Here is an 11902-nt window from a genome sequence, read left to right as displayed (position 1 = left end):
AAACAATTCCATTTTTATTCTGTCGATGACCTTAGGGTCCGATAAAGTTTGCACAGACCATAAAGTAAGAAAAAATGGCATCTTCAACTCTCGATTGGTCGAAATTAGCGCCGGATGCACATTCTAACATAAATATTACATATATTAGAATGATGATTAGATCATTAAAAAAACATTAATTAAAAGAAAAAAATTAATTATAATTGTACTTACTGCATCCTTCGGGGGATTGAAGAGATTAAGAAATTTTGTGTTTTTATGAGTTTTGGCCGACAACCATCTCAAGATTCTTGGACAGGAAACTCCTTCCTGGTAGTTCACTTGTTGTCTCAAATAAGGAATGACTGCAAACGCCCAAGCCTATAAAATAATGCCAATAAATCAAAACCATTACTGAGCAAAAAAAATGAATATATCATAATAGAAGAAAGAAACATTTACCATGAAAGCCCATAGGAAGCCATATAAGTTGACTATCTTTGGCGCTAATGGAGTCAACAAATATTTGACAGTCATTTTGAAGCTTTTATACCCTATGGATAGTTGTTAAACACCTCAAGATCCTCAGAGAGCTTTATTAAACCGAGGCTTATGTTGTTGTTAACATCTCTCGCCCAAAGAATATTATATACAAATCAAACCAAGCACAATGACTGTTTGTGCTTCTTTGAAAGTCCATTACCTTTTAACGCTTCTATCAAATTTTTGTTTTTGAAGCTTGGACCAACAATGAACACCAGTTCATCACGATCACACGACTTGCCTTTGCCTTTTTTGAGTGTGCGAGGTGCTCTTTTTTGGGGTTAGAATAGGTATAACTTGAGAAGGAAGATAACATTTTAGTCTAGTAACTATGGCAAACTCCTTCCAACCAAAACAAACAGGCATGCCACAGTAATTTATCCATACCTCATCCATCTTATCTTTGTTTTCATACATAAACCTATGCTTGAGAAGTTCATATACCATTTTCATTTGGAAACGAGCATTGTTGTCCTCCAGTAAATCAAGGTATTTCCCAAAGAAGCTGTCCCTGAAATAAGCATCTAATTTTTATTCTCGAAGTATTTTTCTGAAGGCGTCGAAAGATTTTTCCATGGCTGACTTAACCACGAAATCACCCGTTAAATCTGCGGCACCATCGCACTACATTCTCACAAGATAACGATCAATGCTGAAGGCTTTGACCAGCTCTTCGGTGGAAGGGCTATTAGCATCTGCATTATCTCTTTTGAAATATTCTTCCTCCCCATGTTCATCATATTCTGCTCCCGATTGAGATAACACTTGTAAAGCAAGCTCATAGAGTGGTGGATGTAGCCTAGCTGCTTCACTTGTTTCTTTACTTGGACTTGATTCAATTTCTGTTTTTTGGGAGCCATATTATCTAAAATTAACAGGAACATAAGATAATATATTATTATTGATTAATGCATCGTCAAAAAAGGATAACAGTAAAATAGTAAAATAATAGTTACAATAGATCACCGATCTATTGCACCAGGTAGTATATCTGTTGCAGTATATAACCAAACTATTGCAGCGGATGAGTAATCTATTGCAATAATACAAAACATACCACTTATATTTTAAGAAATATGAATGGTTTGTTCAACAGATCACACAACTGTTGTGACATCATCTGTTGCAACATATGAGTGATCTGTTAGAATAATTAAATAATCCGTAGCAACGGCTGAGTAATTTGTTACGAGAATACAAAACATATCACTCATCTATTGAGAAAGATGAATGGTCTGTGCAACAGGTTACACATCTGTTACAACACATGAGTGATCCATTGGAACAGTTATCAACGGTCAATATTATTTAGATTTGTTCCTACATAGGGTCATCTATCACGGCAAATGAATGATCAGTTGGAAAAATCAAGTCTTGGACTTTTTCTGTCGGAAAAGTTAGTAGGATTTTATCTAACAGGAGGTTCATCTGTTGTATCAGATTATTAATCTGATGGTTCTTCCATTGCACCTGATGGTTAATTAGTTGCATCAAATTTTTTATCCGAAGCTTAATCTATTGCAACATATGGTAAAGCTGTTGCATCAGAATTATAATCTGATGGTTCCTCTGGTGCATCAAATGGTTTATCTGTTGCATCATATGATGAATCTGTTGCATCAGATGATTAATATGTTACACCAGATGGGTAATCTGTCGGACAAAATAGTAGCACGATTTTGTCAAACAAAAAACAACAATTTCACCATTTTTACCAAGAACAAAAATAGAACAAATCAAACCAAATTTTTATTTTGCTTTTATAAACAAAAACAATAAAAATCAAACTTCAAAAAAATACAACAAATAATAAAATATCATAATTCACTTCGAAAAGAGAAGAGAAGAGAAGAAATACCAGAAATTAGGGTTTTATTCAGACCACATTTCAAATTAGTGCAACAAATATTGAAATTATTAACCAATACTATAAGAGAAGTTGGCTCAAGTTCCTCATTTTCATCAACACTAAAAAGGCCATAAATTTTTACCTGTGAAAGAAGAAAAGGACCGATGAAGAATTAGAAGCTGTTGTTGTCGAAGAGCAAGGCTGTCACATCGATTGAATTCAAAAAGGAACTAAAATCCTAACTATTTGTAGTCGGATGTTGAACTTGCCAAGGATTGAAATAAGAAATTTGCAGAACAGTTGGATGGGAGAGAGTTGAAGAAGCTGTCGAGAGAGGGATGAGAGATAGGTTGATTGAATTGAAGAGGGGAACTCGAAGCCCAACTATTTATCGTCGGGGGTTGAAGGGAGAAACTTTGCAGAACTGTTGGTTGAGAGAGAGTTGAGAGAAGTTGTCGAGAGAGAGGAGAGAGTGGTAGATTTGAATTGAAGAGGGTGTGGGTTGTGTTGATTTGTAGTTTTGAAAAGATTAGAAAGTTTTACAAATGTTAATCAAGTCCACAATTAACTTGATCAAGTTTTCTAATAATGTTTGACCCTATCTGTTGGTCAATGTCAGCAATCCTTCATTCAAGACTTAAAAGACACCCATTCTTCAATTTTCTTAGGTTACATTATACATTCTGACAAGTTTATAGATAAATAATGTATAATGTTAACATTTTATATGTATGGTGTAACATTATACATTCTTGAAGTTTTTATTTGAAACTATAAGATATAATATATCAGGCATTATACATTAGTTATTTTGGAAGACTAATGTATAATATAAGTCTAATGATATATATTTTCAATATGTTATACATTAGAAGTTCTTATTACATTAGTTGTGTTTTATGTTGTATTTTACAGTTAAAAAGTCTTATTTTTGTATAATTTTTAATTATATAAGTCTTATTTTTGTATAATTTTTAATTATACCTTCTGTCAAGCTTATAGGTCATACATGTTTAAAGTAAAAAATTTAGATGTGTAATATGACATTATACATTACTACAGTTTATTTTTAAAATGTATAAGTTGCCCTTATACTTATTCTAAAGTATAATATAAGCCTGAAGATATATATTTTAATATGTTATACATTAAAAGTCCTTATAAGATGCATTTTATGCTTTATGTGGTATTATACTTTTAGAAAGTCTTATTTTTGTATAAATTTTCATTATACCTTCTGTCAAGATATATACGTCATACATGTTTAAGGTGAAAATTTTAGATGTGTGGTATGACACTATACATTACTGCAGTTTATTTTTTAAATGTATAAGTTGCTCTCATACATTTGAAATTCCTGTGTATTTTACTTCAATATTTTTACGAACTTCTTCAATACTCAATTCCATCGCGATCATAACAATCAATTTCAAAAAGTTAATACTTTCTGAAATAATAATTGTATCACTTTTATAGAATTGATAAATGATTTTCAACTGTCAAATTCCGAAATGGAGCAACAATATGGGGATGTTCATATTTTTTTTTGAGAATTGAAGAAAGACGAAGACGCTTTTTTTCTTTCAAAAACGTCATTAAAAATGAGGAAAACTAACGGTGATGTTTAAGAGTTTTTTTGAATTTAAATTTCAGTTATTTTATTTAATCATACAAAACATAATTATAAGTAATTAATGACTTTATTTAAGAGAATGAAAGATTTTATCTGATTACTCTTTCCATGAATGTAGGAGATTATGTTTTACCATTTTACCTTAAATATAGGATTAACTGTTTTATCATACATTCAAGCTATGTATGATGGGCATCCAAATGTATGAGTATATTTGCAAAATTTGGGAGAGAGAAACTAGAAGAGATTTTATGTAATTAGTTTCAATAGGTAGGGGATTTATGTTGTTTGCACTTTTTTCTTTTTACACCACACAATCACACACACAATAAACACACAAAGCACACACCACAAACATTTACATCCTTAATTTCGTAAATTTTAGGATTCTTTAGGATTTTTATCAGTTTATTATTACTTTAATATTTTTTCACAGTCATTTACATCCGTACACAGTACAACACTGTAATTTTTTACTACATAGTATAATTTTAATTATTTAAAACATAATATATTTTTCAAAGATAATTATATTTGTTTACATTTTTATTATTTATATTCTTTTTGTATTTATATATCGACATTCATTATTTTTTATGTTACTTAATACGACCTATAAAAGTGGGTCAATTTAATTATTTTAATACACATAACAACAAATCAATCAAGTTAAGGTCTCGTCATAATTATGACATTTGACTTTTCTTTTTTCTACTATCCCCGATTTAAGGGATGTGTTTGGAAAAGTTAGATTTGATATTTTATTTTATTTTTTTTTCCTTTTTAAATATTCAATATACATACACATACTAAATACACAAAATACACACGTACACGATATTACATCATATTTTTATAATATTTTTAAATTAATTATATTTTTTTAATATTTTTAATATTTTTTATAATTATAAATTAATGTCTATAATTTTATGATTTACAAACACTAAATTAGATTAATTACTTTTACACAATATTATAAAAAAAAAAAGAGACAAAAATAGCATAAAAAAAGGGGGACCACATTTTTTTCTCAGAAATAATAATATATACACACCCACTACACACATATACAGACACTACACAGATCTTTCTATCTCTCTCCAAAATAAAAAACCATCAGCTCTTACCCTCTCTCACCTTCTCTCTCTACTCTCATCTCTCTCACATTTTTTTCCTTTACTGCCAACGCCACCAGATCTGCTCCAGCCGCTGCCGCCCCTATTCTCCTTCTCTTCAACCACCGAAACCTACTACTTTGGCGAACCACCACTCCGATGACCACCACAGCCACACGCCACCCCTTCCTCCCCACTTCTTTCTCCTCTTCTTGCTACTCACTCTCTCCTCTCTCCTCTATTTGCTGCTGTGCCTAGAAAGGGTCAAGTTTGACCTGATTTGGTGTGATTTCGGCGTTGCTCCGACAAACGCCGTTGAAGCAACGCCGTTTCGGTCATTGATTTATTTTGTAGTATATATTAAATGTGGTTGGTTGATTGTTAGCTTCACAAATCTGGTCGGAGTTGTACATTCTTCGACGAACTCTAATTTTTGGTAGGGTTCCGCTATTTTTAGACTACATTTTATTGATATATTTGAATATTGTGGCTTATTCTTACTGTTGCTGTTATATTTGCACCATTTTATTATTATTTTTGCCACTGGTTGGCTGTTGTTTTGAATCAAACATTGATTTTGGATTGTTTTGTCATTTACACATTTTTACTTAACTGATAAAGAATAAGATAATACACACTACTGGATAATAAAATTATCTCCCGTCAGATATTTGAGGCCATCTCAATACAAAAGATGGATCTTTATTTTTCAAATTACTTATTTTTTATAAAAATAGATACTTGATCAATGATATTATTTTTTGTAATACCCCTATCATTTCTTAAGCCTAAATCCACCTTTTGAGTGAATATAGATGACTTCCAAAGCGATGATATTTATACCATATTGAATTTCTCTAATTTATATATTTTGTTATGTAGAGCATTGAATAGCTTTCCATCGATATCAAATTTGGCTAAATCCGACACTCGGATGAAGAGTTAGAGTTATTTTAGTGAGACAGTGTGCCACCTGGCACTTCAGCGCGTCGCGGAGCCAGCCAAAATGGCAATTGTCATTTTCCAGTGAACCTTTGCGATATTGGCGCATCGTGCCAATGCTTAATATTAGGATTGTCAAATTCCAGAACACTAACGTGATTCCACCGCGCTGCGGTGCCCTTCCAGGTCACGATCAAGGTGGAAAATGCAACTTCACGGCGTCGCACCACTGAGCAGTTTTCCAATTGTCCAAATCTAGTAAAGGACCGTGATCCTGGCACGTCGCGCCAGGGCAAAAAATCGGGCTCCAGTTCTAGAATTTGCTCATGGGTATTTTGGTCTTTTCTATCGTCCTTACCTTTTATATATATACAAGTGAGGGAGAAAATCCTTATTTCCTCTTCTATCTCCTCCAAAATTCTAGGGTTTCTCTCCAAAATTCAATCCAATTCTTGTCTAAACATCTCAACATCAAGCCATGGTTTTCACAAATTAGTTCAAGATTTAAAACTTCCAAGTCAAGAACATTAAGATCTCTAACTTAAGAAGTGGGAAAAGAAGTCTATAGCAAGTTTATTCATCCCAGATAATAATCAAGGTGGGTGGGGATTAAACAAGAATATCCTTTCATTCTTGTGCCCAAAGAATTGATTTTTACTATTGGAATTTCATGATCCTTGCAAGTGGGTTTACACCCAAATTTCTTTATTGATGATTTATGAGATTTGAGCTGAATAAGTTTGATATTTATGATTATTTTACCATTATGTTTCTTAAATTGAGAACTTATGCCATGAGTTGTATATTGTCATTTTGTATTGATGATTTCTAAGCGATTTAAGACAAGTGTCATGATTTATGCTTTTTCCATGAGAAGTTTCAGTATTGAATATATTTATCGATATTGAGCTTAAGAGTCAAGAATGAGTCCTATGACATTTTCTCAAAGCTTTTGATACTTGATACGATTTGATAAGCAAGTGTACTTGATGTTTGGAAAGAATGTTTTGAGTTTGAGTCAAGTTAGGAATCCACAAGTTGTTTATGATTTACAGATGAGATATATTTATGATTTAGTCTTTATGATAGACCCTTGAGTTGATTAAGGTGGAATTCCTAACGCGTTCTGAGCTGAGTCTGGAAGGAGTATTTAGCACCGAGTGGGAAGTGTGGGTTCAGTGCATCCTACTTCTCCAGAACTATATAACACCGTAGGATTGAGATTTGAGGGTCGAGAGCCGAGTTTATGATCACAGAGATGAGTTTGAGGTTATACTCCCTGACAAGAGTATAACACTCCCGCTAATGTAGGGTTCCTTCCTTAGAAGGGAAAAACTTTAGACTCCATACGGCTCACATGGTTTATGTCGGTTATAAGAAACTCCCAAGTCCATAATAGTCTAAGTTTCTTGAGTTACCGAGTCACTCTAAGTTATGAGTTAAAGAGTTTGAGTTGAGTCCAATGATTTATGAGATTTTTAAAGCACGTGTTATTATCGATGATTTATGGAAATTATGTTTTAGGAAATTCAAGCGAAGAGAGTCATTTTTATCAGCATGCATGACATTATTTTACATTTATGATATTGTTTAAAAGTATTGCATACACCCCCACATACTCAGTACAATCCCAAGCATTGATTCCCATACTCTTCTATGTTCTACATTTTCTCATGATGTAGGTTCAGGTGCTCAGTCTTAGATGCGACAGTGATCTTTGAGTACCTCCATCTATATTCTTACAGTTGGTGAGTCTTCATGGTTCGAGGACCTTTGTCCTTGATTTTTGCCTTGATAGTAGATGGTTGTTTTGTTTTCAATTCAGGTGAGTCAATTGGGGATCTATTTCAATGGCTCCTCAGCCTTTTGTAGTAGAGGCTTTGTCAGACTAGAGTACCAGTATGTATAAAACTTTTAGAATTTTGTTTGTATAGGACAGTATTTCTTCGTATCACAGTATGCTCATGACATGTTTATTCTTCTCTATTTTAACATAATTTAGGTTATAGTGAGTTCTGAAAGTGATGACAGGCTTAGAGGGTTATCTTGAGGCCACGTGTGGCTTTAAGCACCGTGTAATGTCTCGGGATAGGTTCTTGGGGCGTTACAAGCTTGGTATCAGAGCCTAAGGTGTGAAGAGTCCTAGGGATTCTGACGAGCCGCGTTACATAGAGTCTTGATCATCGGTGTGTAGCGCGCCACATCTTTGAGAAAGAGGCTACGGGACATTTTAGGAAAAGTTGTTTGTTTCTTCAAAAGTCTATCGTGCCTACAATTGTTTCTTTCTGCTATTAATTTATGCTCATTTATGACAAAAAATGCCTTTTCGTAGAGCTCGCAGAAATAACGAACGACCTCAACCTATTGATCCTTTAGGTAAGACAGTGTCCCACGCTGAATTTTGGGCAGCTTTTCAACCGCTAGCCCAGGCGGTTACCGCCAATGCTCAGACCCATGTTCAGGCAGCAGTTTCACCTCCGCAGGAAGGTAATTCAGCGGCATCTCGAGTTTATGATTTTATACGGATGAATCTGCTAGAGTTTTATGGGTCAAAGACAGGCGAGGACCCATAAATGTATCTTGATGATGTGAAAAAGTTCACCTAAATTATGCATGTAATGGAGGAAGAAAGTGTGGAGCTAGCTTTCTATCACTTGAAAGATATTGCTTATGATTGGGTGGAGATGTAGAGGAAGAGCAGAGGGGAGGATGCCGCTCCCATGACTTGGCAGTTGTTCCAGGATACGTTCTTAGATAGATTCTTTCCCCTGGAGCTGAGGGAAGCGAAACTAGAAGAATTTATGAACTTGAGATAGGGCCCCATGATAGTTAAAGAGTATTGTCATAAGTTCAACCAGTTATCTAAGAATGCTCCCGGTATGATGGCTGATTCTAGAATTAGTATGAGTAAGTTTTTGGTTGGTGTATCTGGTTATATTGTGAAAGAGTGTAGATCCACTATGCTTAATAGGGATATGGACCTTTCAAGACTAATGATTCATGCTCAGTAGATTAAAGCGGACAAGGTGAAGGAGAGAAATAGAGTAAGGGTAAATAAGAGAGTTAGATCAGAGCAGCAGGGGTATGGTCAGACTAGATTTTCTAGAGGGAATCACCCTCAGTCCCAGAACCGTTCACTTGTGCCAGCGCCTTCATCAGCCAGTGTTCCCGCATTCAGAATTAGGTAGGATCAAGGTAATAGGCCTACTATGTCGAGGTCCCAGGACAGTGTGAGTAACAGACCTCGTACTCTCCCATGTCCGAAGTGTGGTAAGGACCATCCTGGTGAGTGCTTATTCGATCGGAGGGGTTGTTTTGGTTGTGGTAAGTTGGGCCATAGATTCAGGGATTGCCTATACGCTAGATAGGAGAGCCATGATGTTCATCCCTAGAGTCAGGCTATTAGCGCTCCAGCCCCTTTAGTTCGTCCTAATCCTCCTCAGGGTTCCTCATCTAGTACTGCAAGTGGTCAGCACCAAAATTGCTTTTATGCTATACTACCCCTCCAGGAGTAGGAGGATTCACCAGATGTTGTTAATGGTAAGCTCTGTGTATTTCATTTCAATGTGTATGTATTGATCGACCTTGGGTCAAGTCTTTCTTATGTGACTCCGTTGGTGGCTGTGAATTTTGAAATCAGTGCTGAAAAGATTCCTGAGCCTTTTCTAGTTTCTAACCCAGTAGGTGAATCTATTGTTGTCAAGCAAGTGTATAAGAAGTGTTCTATCACTTTTCTTAACAGAATCATGTTTCCAGACTTGATCGAGCTAGACATAGTTGATTTTGACATTATTCTAGGTATGGATTGGCTTCACGCTTGTTATGAGTCTATAGACTGTCGTACCCGTGTAGTCAAGTTTTAGTTTCCCAATGAGCCAGTTTTTAAGTGGTCTGAAAGTTCTGTAGCTCCCAAGAGTCATTTTATATCCTACCTTAAGGCCAGGAAATTGATATCCAAGGATTGTATCTATCTTTTGGTTCGAGTTAAAGACACTAAGTCCGAGACTCCAGCTATTTAGTCTATTAGTATTGTCAATGAGTTTCTTGATGTTTTTCTGAAAGATTTCCCAGGGGTACCTCCCGATAGAGAGATAGAATTTGGGATTGATATTCTTCCAGATACGTAGTCTATTTCTATTCCTCCGTATCGTATGGCCCCCGTAGAACTTAAGAAGTTGAAGGAAAAACTCAAAGATCTTCTTGATAAGGGTTTTATAAGGCCCAGTGTGTCTCCTTGGGGCACACCCGTTCTATTTGTACGAAAGAAAGATGGTTCATTACATATGTGCATTGACTATCGTCAGCTCAACAAGGTCACAGTCAAGAATAAGTACCTTCTTCCTAGAATTGATGACCTGTTTGATCAGCTGCAAGGTGGCAGTTATTTCTTGAAAATTGATTTAACATCCAGTTATCACCAACTTAAAGTCAGAGAGTGTGATATTCCAAAGATAACTTTTTGCACCCGTTATGGTCATTTTGAATTCCTGGTCATGTCTTTCGGGTTAACTAATGTCCCAACAACTTTTATGGACCTTATGAATCGGGTGTTCAGACAGTACCTGGATATGTTTGTCATTATGTTCATAGATGATATCTTTGCATACTTCCGAAATGGAAATGACCATGCAGATCATCTCCGAATTATCTTGCAGACCCTTAGAGATTATCAGTTGTTTGCCAAATTTAGCAAGTGTGAATTTTGGCTAAGGTCAGTTGCCTTTCTAGGTCATATTGTTTCTTTTGAAGGTATTCGAGTTGATCCTCAAAAGGTAGAAGCTGTGAAAAATTAGCCGAGACCTATCTCCCCGTCTGATATTAGGAGTTTCTTGGGTCTAGCTGGTTACTATTGTCGTTTTGTTTAGGGTTTCTCCTCCATTACTGCTCCTTTGAACTGGTTAACCCAAAAGAGAGTTAAATTCCAGTGGTCAGATTCTTGCGAGAAGAGTTTTCAGGAGTTGAAAACTCGACTCACTTCAGCCTCTGTGATAACCCTGCCTAATGGTGTAGATGATTTTATGGCGTATTATGATGTCTCGAAAGTTAGTTTGGATTGCGTACTGATGCAGAAAGGTAAGGTTATAGCCTATGCCTCCAGGCAATTGAAACCACATGAGAAGAATTACCCGACCCATGATCTTGAGTTACCTGCAGTAGTTTTTGCCTTAAGAATCTGGAGACATTTATTATACGGTGTTCACTCAGAGAGAGTTGAACCTACGGCAGATACAATGGTTAGAATTGCTGAAGGACTATGATATGAGCATGTTGGATCACCCGAGCAAGGTCAATGTAGTGACAGATGCCCTTAGCAGATCATCTATGAGCAGTGTAGCTTGTATAGAGGAAGATAAGAAGGAGTTAGCCCGCAAAGTGCATCATTTGGCTAGGTTGGGTGTTATATTGCTTGATTCATCTGAGAGTAATGTTTGGGTTCAAAGTAGTTCCGAATCTTCTCTAGTTTTCAGAAGTGGAGGAGAAGCAGGATATGGATTCTCGTTTGGTTGAACTGAAAGAGTCAGTTAAAGACCAAAAAGTAGAGGTTTTCTCCCAAGGCGGAGATGGTGTATTGAGGCTTCAAAATAGGTTGTGTGTTCCTGATGTTGATCATTTGAGACAGAGGATTATGGCTGAGGTACATGGCGTGCGGTATTCTATTCATCCTAGTGCTACCAAGATGTACCACAATTTGTGGGAAATTTATTGGTGGAATGGTATGAAAAAGGATATAGCGAAGTTTGTAGAGAAGTGTGCAACTTGCCAACAAGTGAAGATAGAGCACCAGAGACCCGATGGTATGATACAAGAATTTAGCATTCCTACTTGGAAGTGGGAAGT

Source organism: Capsicum annuum, chromosome 6 (assembly GCF_002878395.1).
Source record: "Capsicum annuum cultivar UCD-10X-F1 chromosome 6, UCD10Xv1.1, whole genome shotgun sequence".
Lineage (NCBI taxonomy): Eukaryota > Viridiplantae > Streptophyta > Magnoliopsida > Solanales > Solanaceae > Capsicum > Capsicum annuum.
Note: the sequence above shows the minus strand (reverse complement) of the source record.